This window comes from Bufo bufo, chromosome 2 (assembly GCF_905171765.1).
Source record: "Bufo bufo chromosome 2, aBufBuf1.1, whole genome shotgun sequence".
Classification (NCBI taxonomy): Eukaryota; Metazoa; Chordata; class Amphibia; order Anura; family Bufonidae; genus Bufo; species Bufo bufo.
Window position 1 is genome coordinate 571,475,119 of NC_053390.1, and position 26,000 is coordinate 571,501,118.

General features: G+C 38.9%; 1 protein-coding gene across 1 annotated transcript in view; it reads right to left on the reverse strand.

The window, feature by feature from the left end:
* STPG2 (sperm tail PG-rich repeat containing 2) overlaps positions 1–26,000 on the reverse strand; it is a 1,039,376-nt gene that overhangs the window by 359,928 nt on the left and 653,448 nt on the right. The gene's annotated exons all lie outside the window — the stretch shown is intronic.

The following is a 26,000-nucleotide window of genomic DNA, read 5'->3' on the forward strand; positions in this document are numbered from 1 at the left end:
TATTTAAAAAGTATGTAACATGCTAAAGGGAATTTGTCACCAGGAAATTCACTCTCGTTCCTCCTGCTCAATGGCAATGCATTCAAGTTCAGTTTACCATGAGCAAAAATAATACCTTTGTTAGGGATATCACTATGTTTTCAAGCCTGCCTCTACTCTAGTTTCCAGTGCCCCCCCCTCCCCCGCGACCTCATGATCTGCACAAAACTCAATTGCTCCGCACATGGACAATACTTCACAGAAATGCACAATCATCTGGCCGGCGGAGTTTTGTGCAGATCATTATGTCACAGAGGAGGGGCAGACATAAAGGTGCAAGGAGCAGCACTTGGAACTTGAGTACAAGCATTCTTGGACTTTTCATGGAGGCGAGTTTTGGCTCCTGCAACCATTAATCATGCCCCACAAGGCACTTGTAAGGCTAATTAGCATATCAAACACACTTTATTTTCTGCAGATTGGATACAGCAATATCACTAAACAAATGCATAGTTGTGAATGTGATGATGGTAAACTAAATTAGAATGAATTGCCATTTATTACATACCCCTGGAAGGAGGTGAAAGATTCCCTTTAAACCATATACATGGACTTGTAGGGCCAGCTCAGCTGTGTGTAATGATAGCTTTCACTTAGTGATTCCTTGCTTCATTCTCGAAAAAAGGTAATTTTAATCCATGTTCAAATTGATCGACAGGGCCTGCATAATTATCTTTCCTGGCCCTATCAATCAAGAAATAAAAGGAGTGGCTGCCAGAGGAAACAGGAAGAACAAGAGTGCACAGCGAGGCTTTGGCCCACCCTCGGTGCAGCTAAAAGGGTTATCCATTTTTTTTTTTAAAGTCATGGGCTATCCTCATGATAGGCTATCACTAGTTGACTAACGGAGGTCTGATACCCTGCACCCCCACTGATCAGCTGTAGTGTAGTCGGTTAAGCACCACCCCGTCTTCCACCAAGTCCAGTCTCAGTAGCCAAAAATCTGCTCAACCCAATCCTCACACTGATCCTTCTTCCTCCCACCATGGAGAGTCTGGGCAAACAAGTGATCATAAGTGATATTCCGAAGAACTCTTTTCAGCGCCATTCCTCAATTTGGTTCTCTCGCCAAGCACGCTTGAAGAAGGACAGAACTTGTGCCCTGATTTCCAAACTCTTGAGCATCCACAGTCACAAGAAGATAACGGTGGGGAACACCAATTACTGTTTAATGAGGTTGATGATGATGAGACATAGTTGCCAATAAGTCAACGGCAATTACTGTCTCAAGAGGTTGATTAAGAGGATGAGACACAATTGTCAATCTCTGAGGTTGTGGTTAGGTCAACAAGTCAGGAGGATGAGCAGAGTGAGGAAGTGGAAGAGGAGGTGGTGGACGATGAAGTCACTGACCCAAAGTGGGAAGGTGGAAAGACGAGTAAGGACAGCAGTTCAGAGGGGAAGGGATCTGCTGCACCACAACAGGCTGGAAGAGGCAGTGGGGTGACAAAAGGGAGAAGGCAGGCCTTACCAAACAGGCCCGAAACTGTTCCCTGGGGCACACCCTTGCGGAAATCTCCCTTGCCAATGGGTAGGTGTTCCGCAGTATGGCGCTTTTTTGAGAAAGTGTGGACAACATAATAATTGTAATTTGCAACCTGTGCCATACAAAAAAAATATAGAAATACACAAAAAAGAGGACTATGGTACAGTTTGAGCTTTCTGGTCCTGAAGATGGACCAGGTAACACAAAAAAGTACCTAAAGCAGAGGCTAGCAGAGGCGCTAAGGGGTGTAAGTGAATTTGGAAGTTGTATGTGTAACAGGAGTTATACCCGTCCAAAACTATGGATAGGGAAAGGCAGCACAAGTGTTTCGGTGGGTCAGAGAATACCCTTGCCCACTGTGGAGAAATAGAGGCAGTGTGGAGAGGAAAAAAGGGTGGGGAAGAGGAAGGAGGAATCCTTCACACCCGTTAAAAAGAAGAAGAAACACGTACTAGGCGCCAAATCCCTTAATCACTTATTTGTGATGAGGATTATATTCAATTCTTTTTGTATAAAAAGACCTTCACCTGGGTCTAATAAAGGATAAGAGCTTAGTGTTTAAAAAACAATTCCTCCAATGGAGATGTTAAAGATGGAGATTATAAAATCAAATGCATTCACTTCACAGGGGGGGTAGTCACCAGGATAAACTCAAGACACCTGGGACTATTTCCCCCCCCCCGGCCAGGGTCGCATGTAGGAATATAAATGACTTAACGCAGCCTACACAGGTGGCTTCTGGTCAATTACTTTAATAATACGTGGCTTAGCGCGTTTCGAGGGTCTGAAGCCCTCTTCTTCAGAAGAAATAAAGTGGTACAATTACAATCGGAGGGAAAACAGAAAATGCAAACGAAAAGAATAAATAAATAAATGAATAAATAAAGATGTAACATAAATATGCACAATTATACGCATATATATATACACTCACCTAAAGAATTATTAGGAACACCTGTTCTATTTCTCATTAATGCAATTATCTAGTCAACCAATCACATGGCAGTTGCTTCAATGCATTTAGGGGTGTGGTCCTAGTCAAGACAATCTCCTGAACTCCAAACTGAATGTCAGAATGGGAAAGAAAGGTGATTTAAGCAATTTTGAGCGTGGCATGGTTGTTGGTGCCAGACGGGCCGGTCTGAGTATTTCACAATCTGCTCAGTTACTGGGATTTTCACGCACAACCATTTCTAGGGTTTACAAAGAATGGTGTGAAAAGGGAAAAACATCCAGTATGTGGCAGTCCTGTGGGCAAAAATGCCTTGTGGATGCTAGAGGTCAGAGGAGAATGGGCCGACTGATTCAAGCTGATAGAAGAGCAACGTTGACTGAAATAACCACTCGTTACAACCGAGGTATGCAGCAAAGCATTTGTGAAGCCACAACACGCGCAACCTTGAGTCGGATGGGCTACAACAGCAGAAGACCCCACCGGGTACCACTCATCTCCACTACAAATAGGGAAAAGAAGCTACAATTTGCACGAGCTCACCAAAATTGGACTGTTGAAGACTGGAAAAATGTTGCCTGGTCTGATGAGTCTCGATTTCTGTTGAGACATTCAAATGGTAGAGTCCGAATTTGGCGTAAACAGAATGAGAACATGTATCCATCCTCTGATGGCTACTTCCAGCAGGATAATGCACCATGTCACAAAGCTCGAATCATTTCAAATTGGTTTCTTGAACATGACAATGAGTTCACTGTACTAAAATGGCCCCCACAGTCACCAGATCTCCACCCAATAGAGCATCTTTGGGATGTGGTGTAACCAGAGCTTCGTGCCCTGGATGTGCATCCCTCAAATCTCCATCAACTGCAAGATGCTATCCTATCAATATGGGCCAACATTTCTAAAGAATGCTATCAGCACCTTGTTGAATCAATGCCACGTAGAATTAAGGCAGTTCTGAAGGCAAAAGGGGGTCCAACAACGTATTAGTATGGTGTTCCTAATAATTCTTTAGGTGAGTGTATACACACACATGCATATACATACACACACGCGTATAGGAATGACTTGCCCCGAGCCCATCATTGGTGTAATTGGATACAAAAAAATAAATAATAAAAGTATATGTACAATATAGGGCTTACTAATAATACATACGAATATAAGATCAATAAAATCAATGCAATATGATTCCAATAGAACACTAGTGGGAGATATATAGATGTATATGTACACATAAATGTGTGAACATATACTCTACAATATGAATATAAATAAATTATAAAAGATATGTTATAAAAAATATACATAAAATATATATAACAAATTAATTTTAAAGAATATATAATATAAACGATTATCAATGCTCTATCAATTATTACACGGTTAGGTAATGGGCCTCTGGATATTTACCCAAAGAAACCTGTAGTATTCCACTACAAAAAAGTGAGTGCATTATGATTTTATAATCTCCATCTTTAACATCACCATTGGAGGAATTGTTTTTTAAACACTAAGCTCTTATCCTTTATTAGACCCAGGTGAAGGTCTTTTTATACAAAAAGAATTGAATATAATCCTCATCACAAATAAGTGATTAAGGGATTTGGCGCCTAGTACGTGTTTCTTCTTCCTTTTACGGGTGTGAAGAGTTCCTCCTTCCTCTTCCCCACCCTTTTATCCTCTCCACACCGCCTCTATTTCCATACAAAAATGAGCAGGGGTGTGAACACTAGCAACCTCACCACCACCAGCATGATCCGCCACATGGCATCAAAGCACCGTAATAGGTGGGCTGAACGCCTGGGTCCACAATCTGTGTCTGTGGGTCACACCACTGCCTCCTCTTCCCGTGTGTTATGTGCTGGCCAATTCCCTGTCAAATACACAGGCCTCTGCTCTGGCACACATGGCTGACTTCATGTTAAGCTGCCTTTCCTGCGACCTGCGCGTTATGCACATTTTAGACAACACGGATTACTGGTTGTTCAACCTTCTCGACTCCGCTACAAAGAGAACTTCTCATCTCTCATTCCTCTGGTGGAGAGGACGAGCAAAATGGTGCAATACTAGAAGATCCTTCTTGAAAAATTGATCCAAAAATTTCCATCTGACAACGCTGGCGGCAGAGTCCGTAGTTCCTTGGCCACCCGAGGAGGGGAGACAAGGGGAACACACAGCAGTTCCAACAGAGGCAGGGCAAAACTCTCCAAAGCCTGGGACAGTTTCATGGCACCCCACCAGCACTCTCACCCTGATGCGTGGCCTACTGTCACAAGGAGGGAAAAATTTTGGAAGATGGTGAAGGAGTACATGGCAGACCGTGTCAGCGTCCTCAATGATCCCTCAGTGCCTTACTGCTACTGGGTGTCCAAGCTGAACACGTGGCATGAACTGGCGCTCTACGCCTTGGAGGTGCTGGCCTGCCCTGCCGCCAGCGTTTTGTCTGAGCTGGTATTTAGTGCTGCTGGTGACAGTATAGCAGATTTGCGTATCCGCCTGTCAACTAAAAATGCTGACAGGTTGATTCCTATAAAAATGAACAAGGCCTGGATTGACCATGACTTCTCGACTCCACCATTGAAAAGCTGATAAACATAAAGGCACTTTAAATGTGTTGTTTATAATGTACTGAATACACTGTATTCTCATGCACCCCTTCCACCACAAACAAGGGTATATGGTTGAATCTTCCTTTTCTTATCCTCCTTCTCCTCTTCCATCATATCAACATGCTTATTCGTCGAATATAATGCCCTCTCATATATGCCCTCGCATATAATGTTATATAGGGTAAGCTCAGTTGCAGGCCCTTGTATATAATTTTTTAGAGGGTCAGCTCACCAGCAGGCCCTCAAATACAATGTTTTACATTGTCAGCTCACCAGCAGGCCCTCGCATATAATTTTTTAGAGGGTCAACTCACTAGCAGGCCCGCACCTAAAATATTTTACAAGGTCAGCTCACCAGCAGGCCCTCGCATGTAATTTTTTAGAGGGTCAGCTCACCAGCAGGTCCACACCTAAAATCCTTTACAGAGTCATCTCACCTGCAGACCCGCACCTAAAATCTTTTACAGGGTCAGCTCACCAGCATGCTCTCGCATATAATTTTTTAGAGGGTCAACTCACCAGCAGGCCCACACCTAAAATAGTTTACAGGGTCAGCTCACCAGCAGGCCCTCGCATATAATTTTTACAGGGTCAGCTCACTAGCAGGCCTTCACCTACAATGTTTTACAGGGTCAGCTCACCAGCAGTCCCTTGTATGTCATTTTTTAGAGGGTCGGCTAACCAGCAGGTCCACACCTAAAATCCTTTACAGAGTCAGCTCACCTGCAGAAACGCACATAAAATCTTTTACAGGGTCAGCTCACCAGCATGCCCTCGCAAAATTGTTTAGAGGGTCAACTCACCAGCAGGCCCTCACATATAATGTTTTACAGGGTCAGCTCACCAGCAGGCCTTCACCTACAATCTTTTACAGGGTCAGCTCACCAGAAGGCCCTGGCATATAATTTTTTAAAGGGTCAGCTCACCAGCAGGCCCTCATCTAAAATCTTTTACAGGGTCTGCTCACTAGCAGGCCCTTGCATGTAATTTTTTAGAGGGTCAGCTCACCAGCAGGCCCTCGCATTTAATTTTTTAGAGGGTCAGCTCACCAGCAGGTCCACACCTAAAATCCTTTACAGAGTCATCTCACCTGCAGACCCGCACCTAAAATCTTTTACAGGGTCAGCTCACCAGCATGCCCTCGCATATAATTTTTTTAGAGGGTCAACTCATCAGCAGGCCCACACCTAAAATAGTTTACAGGGTCAGCTCACCAGCAGGCCCTCGCATATAATTTTTACAGGGTCAGCTCACTAGCAGGCCTTCACCTACAATGTTTTACAGGGTCAGCTCACCAGCAGTCCCTTGTATGTAATTTTTTAGAGGGTCAGCTCACCAGCAGGTCCACACCTAAAATCCTTTACAGAGTCATCTCACCTGCAGAAACGCACATAAAATCTTTTACAGGGTCAGCTCACCAGCATGCCCTCGCATAATTTTTTAGAGGGTCAACTCACCAGCAGGCCCGCACCTAAAATATTTTACAGGGTCAGCTCACTAGCAGGCCCTCACATATAATGTTTTATAGGGTCAGCTCACTAGCAGGCCTTCACCTACAATCTTTTACAGGGTCAGCTCACCAGAAGGCCCTGGCATATAATTTTTACAGGGTCAGCTCACTAGCAGGCCTTCACCTACAATGTTTTACAGGGTCTGCTCACTAGCAGGCCCTTGCATGTAATTTTTTAGAGGGTCAGCTCACCAGCAGGACCAAACCTAAAATCCTTTAGAGAGTCAGCTCACCTGCAGACCCGCACCAAAAATCTTTTACAGGGTCAGCTCAGCTGCAGGCCCGCACCTAAAATCTTTTACAGGGTCAGCTTACCCGTGGTCACCATAGTTTGCGCTGAAAATAACATCGGAAATTGATAGGGCAGACATCCAAATGGTCTGTCGCCATCACGGGGATGTGCGATTGGCCCCAGGTTATCTATAGTTACCAAAGCGGCATCAGGCCCTCGCCCATAATGTTTTAGATGGTCAGATCAGCAGGTCCTTTGCTCCAAATGTTTTTGAGGGTCACCAGCAGGCCATCAATCATAATTTTTCAAGGCTGTGTATGATGCCCTCATTTATGTGTAACAAAGGGTGTATTGGAGTGCCGATTCCTTGTAATTTTTGGCAGCCCTTTTACTTAGTGCATAGGCTTTATGAGTGTAGGAGTCCCACTAACTGAACAATTATACCACAATTTAAATGAGGCCCTCTTTTATGTGATATACAGACATCCTCTGCATGCTGTTCCCAAACCATTTTGGTGGTGTTTTCATCAATTTCTCATATTTTCCTATGAACCAGGCACCCTCCCCTCTTCAGAGCAGGGGGTGCCTGGTTTAATGCTCGGGTTCTCCCATGGACTTCCATTATACTCGGGTGCTTGGTAGAGCACCCGAGCATCCCGATGTGTTCGGCCAGAGCATCCGAGCACTTTGGTGCTCGATCAACACTAATCAGCTGGTCTGTGTAACTTTAGCGAATCAAGTCAGCACCGGAGCTACACAGTACTAAGAATATTGCAGTGGAAGTAGCTCGCGACTACAGCGCTGAAGTAGTGAGCTCCTGCCACTACATCTATGATGCTGTGTAGCTCTGGCACTGACATATATTGATGGAAATGTCATTGTGCTAGTTTCAAAGCCACTTCAACTCTCTTCCCCTGGGGAACAATTAAAGTCTTGGCCACAGTATTACACCTATTTATGTGCATCTTCATGATGGCATGTAGCCCTAGTCCAAGTCAGGGGTACAGTAGGCATTATTTTGCATTTATCCTAGCGCTCCCACTCTATCCTTTGCTTTGATTGTATTTTTATAACTATATCCCTTTTATAATTCCTTATATTAAGAATCTGAACTATATATGCTTTAATTGCTCTATGCATTATAACAAATATAGTAGCGGTAAAATTCTATTAGCAACAGTAATGGAAAACCGTTCAGCCTCTGGCAGGTTTTTTCAATTGGGTAGTTAACAAGCCCAAACTTCATTGAAACTATAAAATAAAGGCATCTCAGAGAAATAAGTGAGTAAACTAATAGTGTTGAGCGAACAGTTCGAGCATAGTTCGGGTCCGTACCGAATTTTGGGGTGTTCGTGACACGGACCCGAACCCGAACTTTTTCGTAAAAGTTCGGGTTCGGGTTCGTCGTTCGGCATGTATTTTGGCGCATTTTGAAAGGCTGCAAAGCAGCCAATCAACATGCATCATACTACTTGCCCTAAGATGCCATCGCAGCCATGCCTACTATTGGCAAGGCTGTGATTGGCCAAGTGCAGCATGTGACTCAGCCTCTTTATAAGCTTGTGCGCACGTCGGGACGTGCTCACTCCCGATGTGAATAGAACAGGGATAGACGCAGCTGATGCTAGGGCGAGAATAGGCAGGGATAATTGAATAACTGGAAGCAAATTTCTCTCCTCCACCTGTGATTCATCTGAACAACTGCAGCTGAGCTGCTTTTTTGATAGGGATTGGCTATTTTTAGAGTGGCCAGAGTGATTTTTCCATCCACATGTACCTGGGCTGACCGCCGGCCGCCATTTTGCGACTTGTAGTGCTGTAGCAGAAGCTGCCACAGTGTGCATTCCAAAGCTCCAAACAAGTCAGACATCTACACCTGGGATTCAGACCAATAGCGATTTAGCAGCACAGTCCAAGGCTATTTTTTTTAAAGGTTGTGCAGACCATTTTGTGGCACATGTAACTGGGCTGATAGGCGGCGGCCATCTTGGGACTAGTGCTGCAGCACAATCTCTCCCAACGTCCATTAATCACTTGTAATAGTGGTCTGTGCCATAGAAATCCTACATCAGGGACTTGGGTGTGCTTGTGTCACCCCTACTAATACCAGTCCACCTGTAATCCATACAGTGAAAAGCCATAAAGTATTCCAGTGAGGGAATTTTTATTTTATTTAAAAAAGGCCAAGTTAGTTTATCTGGCGTTCAATATACTAGATACAGTTAGGCCTGCGTTTCATACATCTGGAATTAGCAAACTAATGTGCTGGGGTTGGGAAAACATATATGTACCCATACTAGAATCTGTCAAAGAAAGCGGTACTCACATATAACAGTCATTCCATCTGTAATCCATACAGTCAAAAGACTGAAAGTATTCCAGTGAGGGGATTTTTTTTATTTAAAAAAGGCCAAGTTAGTTTATCTGGCGTTCAATATACTAGATACAGTTAGGCCTGCGTTTCATACATCTGGAATTAGCAAACTAATGTGCTGGGGTTGGGAAAACATATATGTACCCATACTAGAATCTGTCAAAGAAAGCGGTACTCACATATAACAGTCATTCCATCTGTAATCCATACAGTCAAAAGACTGAAAGTATTCCAGTGAGGGGATTTTTTTTATTTAAAAAAGGCCAAGTTAGTTTATCTGGCGTTCAATATACTAGATACAGTTAGGCCTGCGTTTCATACATCTGGAATTAGCAAACTAATGTGCTGGGGTTGGGAAAACATATATGTACCCATACTAGAATCTGTCAAAGAAAGCGGTACTCACATATAACAGTCATTCCATCTGTAATCCATACAGTCAAAAGACTGAAAGTATTCCAGTGAGGGAATTTTTTATTTATTTAAAAAAGGCCAAGTTAGTTTATCTGGCGTTCAATATACTAGATACAGTTAGGCCTGCGTTTCATACATCTGGAATTAGCAAACTAATGTGCTGGGGTTGGGAAAACATATATGTACCCATACTAGAATCTGTCAAAGAAAGCGGTACTCACATATAACAGTCATTCCATCTGTAATCCATACAGTCAAAAGACTGAAAGTATTCCAGTGAGGGAATTTTTTTTTTATTTAAAAAAGGCCAAGTTAGTTTATCTGGCGTTCAATATACTAGATACAGTTAGGCCTGCGTTTCATACATCTGGAATTAGCAAACTAATGTGCTGGGGTTGGGAAAACATATATGTACCCATACTAGAATCTGTCAAAGAAAGCGGTACTCACATATAACAGTCATTCCATCTGTAATCCATACAGTCAAAAGACTGAAAGTATTCCAGTGAGGGGATTTTTTTTATTTAAAAAAGGCCAAGTTAGTTTATCTGGCGTTCAATATACTAGATACAGTTAGGCCTGCGTTTCATACATCTGGAATTAGCAAACTAATGTGCTGGGGTTGGGAAAACATATATGTACCCATACTAGAATCTGTCAAAGAAAGCGGTACTCACATATAACAGTCATTCCATCTGTAATCCATACAGTCAAAAGACTGAAAGTATTCCAGTGAGGGAATTTTTTTTATTTAAAAAAGGCCAAGTTAGTTTATCTGGCGTTCAATATACTAGATACAGTTAGGCCTGCGTTTCATACATCTGGAATTAGCAAACTAATGTGCTGGGGTTGGGAAAACATATATGTACCCATACTAGAATCTGTCAAAGAAAGCGGTACTCACATATAACAGTCATTCCATCTGTAATCCATACAGTCAAAAGACTGAAAGTATTCCAGTGAGGGAATTTTTTTTTTATTTAAAAAAGGCCAAGTTAGTTTATCTGGCGTTCAATATACTAGATACAGTTAGGCCTGCGTTTCATACATCTGGAATTAGCAAACTAATGTGCTGGGGTTGGGAAAACATATATGTACCCATACTAGAATCTGTCAAAGAAAGCGGTACTCACATATAACAGTCATTCCATCTGTAATCCATACAGTCAAAAGACTGAAAGTATTCCAGTGAGGGAATTTTTATTTATTTAAAAAAGGCCAAGTTAGTTTATCTGGCGTTCAATATACTAGATACAGTTAGGCCTGCGTTTCATACATCTGGAATTAGCAAACTAATGTGCTGGGGTTGGGAAAACATATATGTACCCATACTAGAATCTGTCAAAGAAAGCGGTACTCACATATAACAGTCATTCCATCTGTAATCCATACAGTCAAAAGACTGAAAGTATTCCAGTGAGGGAATTTTTTTTATTTAAAAAAGGCCAAGTTAGTTTATCTGGCGTTCAATATACTAGATACAGTTAGGCCTGCGTTTCATACATCTGGAATTAGCAAACTAATGTGCTGGGGTTGGGAAAACATATATGTACCCATACTAGAATCTGTCAAAGAAAGCGGTACTCACATATAACAGTCATTCCATCTGTAATCCATACAGTCAAAAGACTGAAAGTATTCCAGTGAGGGAATTTTTTTTATTTAAAAAGGCCAAGTTAGTTTATCTGGCGTTCAATATACTAGATACAGTTAGGCCTGCGTTTCATACATCTGGAATTAGCAAACTAATGTGCTGGGGTTGGGAAAACATATATGTACCCATACTAGAATCTGTCAAAGAAAGCGGTACTCACATATAACAGTCATTCCATCTGTAATCCATACAGTCAAAAGACTGAAAGTATTCCAGTGAGGGAATTTTTTTTTATTTAAAAAAGGCCAAGTTAGTTTATCTGGCGTTCAATATACTAGATACAGTTAGGCCTGCGTTTCATACATCTGGAATTAGCAAACTAATGTGCTGGGGTTGGGAAAACATATATGTACCCATACTAGAATCTGTCAAAGAAAGCGGTACTCACATATAACAGTCATTCCATCTGTAATCCATACAGTCAAAAGACTGAAAGTATTCCAGTGAGGGGATTTTTTTTATTTAAAAAAGGCCAAGTTAGTTTATCTGGCGTTCAATATACTAGATACAGTTAGGCCTGCGTTTCATACATCTGGAATTAGCAAACTAATGTGCTGGGGTTGGGAAAACATATATGTACCCATACTAGAATCTGTCAAAGAAAGCGGTACTCACATATAACAGTCATTCCATCTGTAATCCATACAGTCAAAAGACTGAAAGTATTCCAGTGAGGGAATTTTTTATTTATTTAAAAAAGGCCAAGTTAGTTTATCTGGCGTTCAATATACTAGATACAGTTAGGCCTGCGTTTCATACATCTGGAATTAGCAAACTAATGTGCTGGGGTTGGGAAAACATATATGTACCCATACTAGAATCTGTCAAAGAAAGCGGTACTCACATATAACAGTCATTCCATCTGTAATCCATACAGTCAAAAGACTGAAAGTATTCCAGTGAGGGAATTTTTTTTATTTAAAAAAGGCCAAGTTAGTTTATCTGGCGTTCAATATACTAGATACAGTTAGGCCTGCGTTTCATACATCTGGAATTAGCAAACTAATGTGCTGGGGTTGGGAAAACATATATGTACCCATACTAGAATCTGTCAAAGAAAGCGGTACTCACATATAACAGTCATTCCATCTGTAATCCATACAGTCAAAAGACTGAAAGTATTCCAGTGAGGGAATTTTTTTTTATTTAAAAAAGGCCAAGTTAGTTTATCTGGCGTTCAATATACTAGATACAGTTAGGCCTGCGTTTCATACATCTGGAATTAGCAAACTAATGTGCTGGGGTTGGGAAAACATATATGTACCCATACTAGAATCTGTCAAAGAAAGCGGTACTCACATATAACAGTCATTCCATCTGTAATCCATACAGTCAAAAGACTGAAAGTATTCCAGTGAGGGAATTTTTATTTTATTTAAAAAAGGCCAAGTTAGTTTATCTGGCGTTCAATATACTAGATACAGTTAGGCCTGCGTTTCATACATCTGGAATTAGCAAACTAATGTGCTGGGGTTGGGAAAACATATATGTACCCATACTAGAATCTGTCAAAGAAAGCGGTACTCACATATAACAGTCATTCCATCTGTAATCCATACAGTCAAAAGACTGAAAGTATTCCAGTGAGGGGATTTTTTTTTATTTAAAAAAGGCCAAGTTAGTTTATCTGGCGTTCAATATACTAGATACAGTTAGGCCTGCGTTTCATACATCTGGAATTAGCAAACTAATGTGCTGGGGTTGGGAAAACATATATGTACCCATACTAGAATCTGTCAAAGAAAGCGGTACTCACATATAACAGTCATTCCATCTGTAATCCATACAGTCAAAAGACTGAAAGTATTCCAGTGAGGGGATTTTTTATTTATTTAAAAAAGGCCAAGTTAGTTTATCTGGCGTTCAATATACTAGATACAGTTAGGCCTGCGTTTCATACATCTGGAATTAGCAAACTAATGTGCTGGGGTTGGGAAAACATATATGTACCCATACTAGAATCTGTCAAAGAAAGCGGTACTCACATATAACAGTCATTCCATCTGTAATCCATACAGTCAAAAGACTGAAAGTATTCCAGTGAGGGAATTTTTTTTATTTAAAAAAGGCCAAGTTAGTTTATCTGGCGTTCAATATACTAGATACAGTTAGGCCTGCGTTTCATACATCTGGAATTAGCAAACTAATGTGCTGGGGTTGGGAAAACATATATGTACCCATACTAGAATCTGTCAAAGAAAGCGGTACTCACATATAACAGTCATTCCATCTGTAATCCATACAGTCAAAAGACTGAAAGTATTCCAGTGAGGGAATTTTTTTTATTTAAAAAAGGCCAAGTTAGTTTATCTGGCGTTCAATATACTAGATACAGTTAGGCCTGCGTTTCATACATCTGGAATTAGCAAACTAATGTGCTGGGGTTGGGAAAACATATATGTACCCATACTAGAATCTGTCAAAGAAAGCGGTACTCACATATAACAGTCATTCCATCTGTAATCCATACAGTCAAAAGACTGAAAGTATTCCAGTGAGGGAATTTTTTTTTATTTAAAAAAGGCCAAGTTAGTTTATCTGGCGTTCAATATACTAGATACAGTTAGGCCTGCGTTTCATACATCTGGAATTAGCAAACTAATGTGCTGGGGTTGGGAAAACATATATGTACCCATACTAGAATCTGTCAAAGAAAGCGGTACTCACATATAACAGTCATTCCATCTGTAATCCATACAGTCAAAAGACTGAAAGTATTCCAGTGAGGGGATTTTTTTTATTTAAAAAAGGCCAAGTTAGTTTATCTGGCGTTCAATATACTAGATACAGTTAGGCCTGCGTTTCATACATCTGGAATTAGCAAACTAATGAGCTGGGGTTGGGAAAACATATATGTACCCATACTAGAATCTGTCAAAGAAAGCGGTACTCACATATAACAGTCATTCCATCTGTAATCCATACAGTCAAAAGACTGAAAGTATTCCAGTGAGGGAATTTTTATTTATTTAAAAAAGGCCAAGTTAGTTTATCTGGCGTTCAATATACTAGATACAGTTAGGCCTGCGTTTCATACATCTGGAATTAGCAAACTAATGTGCTGGGGTTGGGAAAACATATATGTACCCATACTAGAATCTGTCAAAGAAAGCGGTACTCACATATAACAGTCATTCCATCTGTAATCCATACAGTCAAAAGACTGAAAGTATTCCAGTGAGGGAATTTTTTTTATTTAAAAAAGGCCAAGTTAGTTTATCTGGCGTTCAATATACTAGATACAGTTAGGCCTGCGTTTCATACATCTGGAATTAGCAAACTAATGTGCTGGGGTTGGGAAAACATATATGTACCCATACTAGAATCTGTCAAAGAAAGCGGTACTCACATATAACAGTCATTCCATCTGTAATCCATACAGTCAAAAGACTGAAAGTATTCCAGTGAGGGAATTTTTTTTATTTAAAAAAAGGCCAAGTTAGTTTATCTGGCGTTCAATATACTAGATACAGTTAGGCCTGCGTTTCATACATCTGGAATTAGCAAACTAATGTGCTGGGTTGGGAAAACATATATGTACCCATACTAGAATCTGTCAAAGAAAGCGGTACTCACATATAACAGTCATTCCATCTGTAATCCATACAGTCAAAAGACTGAAAGTATTCCAGTGAGGGAATTTTTTTTATTTAAAAAAGGCCAAGTTAGTTTATCTGGCGTTCAATATACTAGATACAGTTAGGCCTGCGTTTCATACATCTGGAATTAGCAAACTAATGTGCTGGGGTTGGGAAAACAGTATATGTACCCATACTAGAATCTGTCAAAGAAAGCGGTACTCACATATAACAGTCATTCCATCTGTAATCATACAGTCAAAAGACTGAAAGTATTCCAGTGAGGGAATTTTTTTTTATTTAAAAAAGGCCAAGTTAGTTTATCTGGCGTTCAATATACTAGATACAGTTAGGCCTGCGTTTCATACATCTGGAATTAGCAAACTAATGTGCTTGGGTTGGGAAAACAGATATGTACCCATACTAGAATCTGTCAAAGAAAGCGGTACTCACATATAACAGTCATTCCATCTGTAATCCATACAGTCAAAAGACTGAAAGTATTCCAGTGAGGGAATTTTTTATTTATTTAAAAAAGGCCAAGTTAGTTTTATCTGGCGTTCATATACTAGATACAGTTAGGCCTTCGTTCATACATCTGGAATTAGCAAACTAATGTGCTGGGGTGGGAAAACATATATGTACCCATACTAGAATCTGTCAAGAAAGCGGTACTCACATATAACAGTCATTCCATCTGTAATCCATACAGTCAAAAGACTGAAAGTATTCCAGTGAGGGAATTTTTTTTATTTAAAAAAGGCCAAGTTAGTTTATCTGGCGTTCAATATACTAGATACAGTTAGGCCTGCGTTTCATACATCTGGAATTAGCAAACTAATGTGCTGGGGTTGGGAAAACATATATGTACCCATACTAGAATCTGTCAAGAAAGCGGTACTCACATATAACAGTCATTCCATCTGTAATCCATACAGTCAAAAGACTGAAAGTATTCCAGTGAGGGAATTTTTTTTATTTAAAAAAGGCCAAGTTAGTTTATCTGGCGTTCAATATACTAGATACAGTTAGGCCTGCGTTTCATACATCTGGAATTAGCAAACTAATTTGCTGGGGTTGGGAAAACATATATGTACCCATACTAGAATCTGTCAAAGAAAGCGGTACTCACATATAACAGTCATTCCATCTGTAATCCATACAGTCAAAAGACTGAAAGTATTCCAGTGAGGGAATTTTTTTTTATTTAAAAAAGGCCAAGTTAGTTTATCTGGCGTTCAATATACTAGATACAGTTAGGCCTGCGTTTCATACATCTGGAATTAGCAAACTAATGTGCTGGGGTTGGGAAAACATATATGTACCCATACTAGAATCTGTCAAAGAAAGCGGTACTCACATATAACAGTCATTCCATCTGTAATCCATACAGTCAAAAGACTGAAAGTATTCCAGTGAGGGAATTTTTTTTTATTTAAAAAAGGCCAAGTTAGTTTATCTGGCGTTCAATATACTAGATACAGTTAGGCCTGCGTTTCATACATCTGGAATTAGCAAACTAATGTGCTGGGGTTGGGAAAACATATATGTACCCATACTAGAATCTGTCAAAGAAAGCGGTACTCACATATAACAGTCATTCCATCTGTAATCCATACAGTCAAAAGACTGAAAGTATTCCAGTGAGGGAATTTTTTTTTATTTAAAAAAGGCCAAGTTAGTTTATCTGGCGTTCAATATACTAGATACAGTTAGGCCTGCGTTTCATACATCTGGAATTAGCAAACTAATGTGCTGGGGTTGGGAAAACATATATGTACCCATACTAGAATCTGTCAAAGAAAGCGGTACTCACATATAACAGTCATTCCATCTGTAATCCATACAGTCAAAAGACTGAAAGTATTCCAGTGAGGGAATTTTTTTTATTTAAAAAAGGCCAAGTTAGTTTATCTGGCGTTCAATATACTAGATACAGTTAGGCCTGCGTTTCATACATCTGGAATTAGCAAACTAATGTGCTGGGGTTGGGAAAACATATATGTACCCATACTAGAATCTGTCAAAGAAAGCGGTACTCACATATAACAGTCATTCCATCTGTAATCCATACAGTCAAAAGACTGAAAGTATTCCAGTGAGGGAATTTTTTTTATTTAAAAAAGGCCAAGTTAGTTTATCTGGCGTTCAATATACTAGATACAGTTAGGCCTGCGTTTCATACATCTGGAATTAGCAAACTAATGTGCTGGGGTTGGGAAAACATATATGTACCCATACTAGAATCTGTCAAAGAAAGCGGTACTCACATATAACAGTCATTCCATCTGTAATCCATACAGTCAAAAGACTGAAAGTATTCCAGTGAGGGAATTTTTTTTTATTTAAAAAAGGCCAAGTTAGTTTATCTGGCGTTCAATATACTAGATACAGTTAGGCCTGCGTTTCATACATCTGGAATTAGCAAACTAATGTGCTGGGGTTGGGAAAACATATATGTACCCATACTAGAATCTGTCAAAGAAAGCGGTACTCACATATAACAGTCATTCCATCTGTAATCCATACAGTCAAAAGACTGAAAGTATTCCAGTGAGGGATTTTTTTTATTTAAAAAAGGCCAAGTTAGTTTATCTGGCGTTCAATATACTAGATACAGTTAGGCCTGCGTTTCATACATCTGGAATTAGCAAACTAATGTGCTGGGGTTGGGAAAACATATATGTACCCATACTAGAATCTGTCAAAGAAAGCGGTACTCACATATAACAGTCATTCCATCTGTAATCCATACAGTCAAAAGACTGAAAGTATTCCAGTGAGGGAATTTTTTTTATTTAAAAAAGGCCAAGTTAGTTTATCTGGCGTTCAATATACTAGATACAGTTAGGCCTGCGTTTCATACATCTGGAATTAGCAAACTAATGTGCTGGGTTGGGAAAACATATATGTACCCATACTAGAATCTGTCAAAGAAAGCGGTACTCACATATAACAGTCATTCCATCTGTAATCCATACAGTCAAAAGACTGAAAGTATTCCAGTGAGGGAATTTTTTTTTATTTAAAAAAGGCCAAGTTAGTTTATCTGGCGTTCAATATACTAGATACAGTTAGGCCTGCGTTTCATACATCTGGAATTAGCAAACTAATGTGCTGGGGTTGGGAAAACATATATGTACCCATACTAGAATCTGTCAAAGAAAGCGGTACTCACATATAACAGTCATTCCATCTGTAATCCATACAGTCAAAAGACTGAAGTATTCCAGTGAGGGGATTTTTTTTATTAAAAAGGCCAAGTAGTTTATTCTGGCGTTCAATATACTAGATACAGTTAGGCCTGCGTTTCATACATCTGGAATTAGCAAACTAATTTGCTGGGGTTGGAAAACATATATGTACCCATACTAGAATCTGTCAAAGAAAGCGGTACTCACATATAACAGTCATTCCATCTGTAATCCATACAGTCAAAAGACTGAAAGTATTCCAGTGAGGGAATTTTTTTTATTTAAAAAAGCCAAGTTAGTTTATCTGGCGTTCAATATACTAGATACAGTTAGGCCTGCGTTCATACATCTGGAATTAGCAAACTAATGTGCTGGGGTTGGGAAAACATATATGTACCCATACTAGAATCTGTCAAAGAAAGCGGTACTCACATATAACAGTCATTCCATCTGTAATCCATACAGTCATAAGACTGAAAGTATTCCAGTGAGGGAATTTTTTTTATTTAAAAAGGCAAAGTTAGTTTATCTGGCGTTCTATATACTAGATACAGTTAGCCTGCGTTCATACATCTGGAATTAGCAAACTAATGTGCTGGGGTTTGGGAAAACATATATGTACCCATACTAGAATCTGTCAAAGAAAGCGGTACTCACATATAACAGGTCATTCCATCTGTAATCCATACAGTCAAAAGACTGAAAGTATTCCAGTGAGGGAATTTTTTTTATTTAAAAAAGGCCAAGTTAGTTTTATCTGGCGTTCAATATACTAGATACAGTTAGGCCTGCGTTTCATACATCTGGAATTAGCAAACTAATGTGCTGGGTTGGGAAAACATATATGTACCCATACTAGAATCTGTCAAAGAAAGCGGTACTCACATATAACAGTCATTCCATCTGTAATCCATACAGTCAAAGACTGAAAGTATTCCAGTGAGGGAATTTTTTTTATTTAAAAAAGGCCAAGTTAGTTTTATCTGGGCGTTCAAATATACTAGATATAGTTAGGCATGCGTTTCATACATCGGAATTAGCAAACTAATGTGCTGGGGTTGGAAAACATATATGTACCCATTACTAGAATCTGTCAAAGAAAGCGTACTCACATATAACAGTCATTCCATCTGTATTCCATACAGTCAAAAGACTGAAAGTATTCCAGTGAGGGGATTTTTTTTATTAAAAAGGCCAAGTTAGTTTATCTGGCGTTCAATATACTAGATTACAGTTAGGCCTGCGTTTCATACATCTGGAATTAGCAAACTAATGTGCTGGGGTTGGGAAACATATTTGTACCCATACTAGAATCTGTCAAAGAAGCGTACTCACATATAACAGTCATTCATCTGTAATCCATACAGTCAAAAGACCTGAAAGTATTCCAGTGAGGGATTTTTTTTATTTAAAAAAGGCCAAGTTAGTTTTATCTGGCGTTCAATATACTAGATACAGTTAGGCCTGCGTTTCATACATCTGGAATTAGCAAACTAATGTGCTGGGGTTGGGAAAACATATATGTTACCCATACTAGAATCTGTCAAAGAAATGCGGTACTCACATATAACAGTCATTCCATCTGTAATCCATACAGTCAAAAGACTGAAAGTATTCCAGTGAGGGAATTTTTTTTATTTAAAAAAGGCCAAGTTAGTTTATCTGGCGTTCAATATACTAGATACAGTTAGCCTGCGTTTCATACATCTGGAATTAGCAAACTAATGTGCTGGGGTTGGGAAAACATATATGTACCCATACTAGAATCTGTCAAAGAAAGCGGTACTCACATATAACAGTCATTCCATCTGTAATCCATACAGTCAAAAGACTGAAAGTATTCAGTGAGGGGAATTTTTTTATTTAAAAAAAGGCCAAGTTAGTTTATCTGGCGTTCAATATACTAGATACAGTTAGGCCTGCGTTTCATACATCTGGAATTAGCAAACTAATTTGCTGGGGTTGGGAAAACATATATGTACCCATACTAGAATCTGTCAAAGAAAGCGGTACTCACATATAACAGTCATTCCATCTGTAATCCATACAGTCAAAAGACTGAAAGTATTCCAGTGAGGGAATTTTTTTTTATTTAAAAAAAGGCCAAGTTAGTTTATCTGGCGTTCAATTACTAGATACAGTTAGGCCAGCGTTTCATACATCTGGAATTAGCAAACTAATGTGCTGGGGTTGGGAAAACATATATGTACCCATACTAGAATCTGTCAAAGAAAGCGGTACTCACATATAACAGTCATTCCATCTGTAATCCATACAGTCAAAAGACTGAAAGTATTCCAGTGAGGGGATTTTTTTTATTTAAAAAAGGCCAAGTTAGTTTATCTGGCGTTCAATATACTAGATACAGTTAGGCCTGCGTTTCATACATCTGGAATTAGCAAACTAATGTGCTGGGGTTGGGAAAACATATATGTACCCATACTAGAATCTGTCAAAGAAAGCGGTACTCACATATAACAGTCATTCCATCTGTAATCCATACAGTCAAAAGACTGAAAGTATTCCAGTGAGGGGAATTTTTTTATTTAAAAAAGGCCAAGTTAGTTTATCTGGCGTTCAATATACTAGATACAGTTAGGCCTGCGTTTCATACATCTGGAATTAGCAAACTAATGTGCTGGGGTTGGGAAAACATATATGTACCCATACTAGAATCTGTCAAAGAAAGCGGTACTCACATATAACAGTCATTCCATCTGTAATCCATACAGTCAAAAGACTGAAAGTATTCCAGTGAGGGAATTTTTTTTATTTAAAAAAGGCCAAGTTAGTTTATCTGGCGTTCAATATACTAGATACAGTTAGGCCTGCGTTTCATACATCTGGAATTAGCAAACTAATGTGCTGGGGTTGGGAAAACATATATGTACCCATACTAGAATCTGTCAAAGAAAGCGGTACTCACATATAACAGTCATTCCATCTGTAATCCATACAGTCAAAAGACTGAAAGTATTCCAGTGAGGGAATTTTTTTTTATTTAAAAAAGGCCAAGTTAGTTTATCTGGCGTTCAATATACTAGATACAGTTAGGCCTGCGTTTCATACATCTGGAATTAGCAAACTAATGTGCTGGGGTTGGGAAAACATATATGTACCCATACTAGAATCTGTCAAAGAAAGCGGTACTCACATATAACAGTCATTCCATCTGTAATCCATACAGTCAAAAGACTGAAAGTATTCCAGTGAGGGAATTTTTTTTATTTAAAAAAGGCCAAGTTAGTTTATCTGGCGTTCAATATACTAGATACAGTTAGGCCTGCGTTTCATACATCTGGAATTAGCAAACTAATGTGCTGGGGTTGGGAAAACATATATGTACCCATACTAGAATCTGTCAAAGAAAGCGGTACTCACATATAACAGTCATTCCATCTGTAATCCATACAGTCAAAAGACTGAAAGTATTCCAGTGAGGGGAATTTTTTTTATTTAAAAAAGGCCAAGTTAGTTTATCTGGCGTTCAATATACTAGATACAGTTAGGCCTGCGTTTCATACATCTGGAATTAGCAAACTAATGTGCTGGGGTTGGGAAAACATATATGTACCCATACTAGAATCTGTCAAAGAAAGCGGTACTCACATATAACAGTCATTCCATCTGTAATCCATACAGTCAAAAGACTGAAAGTATTCCAGTGAGGGAATTTTTTTTATTTAAAAAAGGCCAAGTTAGTTTATCTGGCGTTCAATATACTAGATACAGTTAGGCCTGCGTTTCATACATCTGGAATTAGCAAACTAATGTGCTGGGGTTGGGAAAACATATATGTACCCATACTAGAATCTGTCAAAGAAAGCGGTACTCACATATAACAGTCATTCCATCTGTAATCCATACAGTCAAAAGACTGAAAGTATTCCAGTGAGGGAATTTTTTTTATTTAAAAAAGGCCAAGTTAGTTTATCTGGCGTTCAATATACTAGATACAGTTAGGCCTGCGTTTCATACATCTGGAATTAGCAAACTAATGTGCTGGGGTTGGGAAAACATATATGTACCCATACTAGAATCTGTCAAAGAAAGCGGTACTCACATATAACAGTCATTCCATCTGTAATCCATACAGTCAAAAGACTGAAAGTATTCCAGTGAGGGAATTTTTTTTATTTAAAAAAGGCCAAGTTAGTTTATCTGGCGTTCAATATACTAGATACAGTTAGGCCTGCGTTTCATACATCTGGAATTAGCAAACTAATGTGCTGGGGTTGGGAAAACATATATGTACCCATACTAGAATCTGTCAAAGAAAGCGGTACTCACATATAACAGTCATTCCATCTGTAATCCATACAGTCAAAAGACTGAAAGTATTCCAGTGAGGGAATTTTTTTTATTTAAAAAAGGCCAAGTTAGTTTATCTGGCGTTCAATATACTAGATACAGTTAGGCCTGCGTTTCATACATCTGGAATTAGCAAACTAATGTGCTGGGGTTGGGAAAACATATATGTACCCATACTAGAATCTGTCAAAGAAAGCGGTACTCACATATAACAGTCATTCCATCTGTAATCCATACAGTCAAAAGACTGAAAGTATTCCAGTGAGGGAATTTTTTTATTTAAAAAAGGCCAAGTTAGTTTATCTGGCGTTCAATATACTAGATACAGTTAGGCCTGCGTTTCATACATCTGGAATTAGCAAACTAATGTGCTGGGGTTGGGAAAACATATATGTACCCATACTAGAATCTGTCAAAGAAAGCGGTACTCACATATAACAGTCATTCCATCTGTAATCCATACAGTCAAAAGACTGAAAGTATTCCAGTGAGGGAATTTTTTTTATTTAAAAAAGGCCAAGTTAGTTTATCTGGCGTTCAATATACTAGATACAGTTAGGCCTGCGTTTCATACATCTGGAATTAGCAAACTAATGTGCTGGGGTTGGGAAAACATATATGTACCCATACTAGAATCTGTCAAAGAAAGCGGTACTCACATATAACAGTCATTCCATCTGTAATCCATACAGTCAAAAGACTGAAAGTATTCCAGTGAGGGAATTTTTTTTATTTAAAAAAGGCCAAGTTAGTTTATCTGGCGTTCAATATACTAGATACAGTTAGGCCTGCGTTTCATACATCTGGAATTAGCAAACTAATGTGCTGGGGTTGGGAAAACATATATGTACCCATACTAGAATCTGTCAAAGAAAGCGGTACTCACATATAACAGTCATTCCATCTGTAATCCATACAGTCAAAAGACTGAAAGTATTCCAGTGAGGGGAATTTTTTTTATTTAAAAAAGGCCAAGTTAGTTTATCTGGCGTTCAATATACTAGATACAGTTAGGCCTGCGTTTCATACATCTGGAATTAGCAAACTAATGTGCTGGGGTTGGGAAAACATATATGTACCCATACTAGAATCTGTCAAAGAAAGCGGTACTCACATATAACAGTCATTCCATCTGTAATCCATACAGTCAAAAGACTGAAAGTATTCCAGTGAGGGAATTTTTTTTATTTAAAAAAGGCCAAGTTAGTTTATCTGGCGTTCAATATACTAGATACAGTTAGGCCTGCGTTTCATACATCTGGAATTAGCAAACTAATGTGCTGGGGTTGGGAAAACATATATGTACCCATACTAGAATCTGTCAAAGAAAGCGGTACTCACATATAACAGTCATTCCATCTGTAATCCATACAGTCAAAAGACTGAAAGTATTCCAGTGAGGGAATTTTTTTTATTTAAAAAAGGCCAAGTTAGTTTATCTGGCGTTCAATATACTAGATACAGTTAGGCCTGCGTTTCATACATCTGGAATTAGCAAACTAATGTGCTGGGGTTGGGAAAACATATATGTACCCATACTAGAATCTGTCAAAGAAAGCGGTACTCACATATAACAGTCATTCCATCTGTAATCCATACAGTCAAAAGACTGAAAGTATTCCAGTGAGGGAATTTTTTTTATTTAAAAAAGGCCAAGTTAGTTTATCTGGCGTTCAATATACTAGATACAGTTAGGCCTGCGTTTCATACATCTGGAATTAGCAAACTAATGTGCTGGGGTTGGGAAAACATATATGTACCCATACTAGAATCTGTCAAAGAAAGCGGTACTCACATATAACAGTCATTCCATCTGTAATCCATACAGTCAAAAGACTGAAAGTATTCCAGTGAGGGAATTTTTTTTATTTAAAAAAGGCCAAGTTAGTTTATCTGGCGTTCAATATACTAGATACAGTTAGGCCTGCGTTTCATACATCTGGAATTAGCAAACTAATGTGCTGGGGTTGGGAAAACATATATGTACCCATACTAGAATCTGTCAAAGAAAGCGGTACTCACATATAACAGTCATTCCATCTGTAATCCATACAGTCAAAAGACTGAAAGTATTCCAGTGAGGGAATTTTTTTTATTTAAAAAAGGCCAAGTTAGTTTATCTGGCGTTCAATATACTAGATACAGTTAGGCCTGCGTTTCATACATCTGGAATTAGCAAACTAATGTGCTGGGGTTGGGAAAACATATATGTACCCATACTAGAATCTGTCAAAGAAAGCGGTACTCACATATAACAGTCATTCCATCTGTAATCCATACAGTCAAAAGACTGAAAGTATTCCAGTGAGGGAATTTTTTTTATTTAAAAAAGGCCAAGTTAGTTTATCTGGCGTTCAATATACTAGATACAGTTAGGCCTGCGTTTCATACATCTGGAATTAGCAAACTAATGTGCTGGGGTTGGGAAAACATATATGTACCCATACTAGAATCTGTCAAAGAAAGCGGTACTCACATATAACAGTCATTCCATCTGTAATCCATACAGTCAAAAGACTGAAAGTATTCCAGTGAGGGAATTTTTTTTATTTAAAAAAGGCCAAGTTAGTTTATCTGGCGTTCAATATACTAGATACAGTTAGGCCTGCGTTTCATACATCTGGAATTAGCAAACTAATGTGCTGGGGTTGGGAAAACATATATGTACCCATACTAGAATCTGTCAAAGAAAGCGGTACTCACATATAACAGTCATTCCATCTGTAATCCATACAGTCAAAAGACTGAAAGTATTCCATGAGGGAATTTTTTTTATTTAAAAAAGGCCAAGTTAGTTTATCTGGCGTTCAATATACTAGATACAGTTAGGCCTGCGTTTCATACATCTGGAATTAGCAAACTAATGTGCTGGGGTTGGGAAAACATATATGTACCCATACTAGAATCTGTCAAAGAAAGCGGTACTCACATATAACAGTCATTCCATCTGTAATCCATACAGTCAAAAGACTGAAAGTATTCCAGTGAGGGAATTTTTTTTTATTTAAAAAAGGCCAAGTTAGTTTATCTGGCGTTCAATATACTAGATACAGTTAGGCCTGCGTTTCATACATCTGGAATTAGCAAACTAATGTGCTGGGGTTGGGAAAACATATATGTACCCATACTAGAATCTGTCAAAGAAAGCGGTACTCACATATAACAGTCATTCCATCTGTAATCCATACAGTCAAAAGACTGAAAGTATTCCAGTGAGGGAATTTTTTTTATTTAAAAAAGGCCAAGTTAGTTTATCTGGCGTTCAATATACTAGATACAGTTAGGCCTGCGTTTCATACATCTGGAATTAGCAAACTAATGTGCTGGGGTTGGGAAAACATATATGTACCCATACTAGAATCTGTCAAAGAAAGCGGTACTCACATATAACAGTCATTCCATCTGTAATCCATACAGTCAAAAGACTGAAAGTATTCCAGTGAGGGAATTTTTTTTATTTAAAAAAGGCCAAGTTAGTTTATCTGGCGTTCAATATACTAGATACAGTTAGGCCTGCGTTTCATACATCTGGAATTAGCAAACTAATGTGCTGGGGTTGGGAAAACATATATGTACCCATACTAGAATCTGTCAAAGAAAGCGGTACTCACATATAACAGTCATTCCATCTGTAATCCATA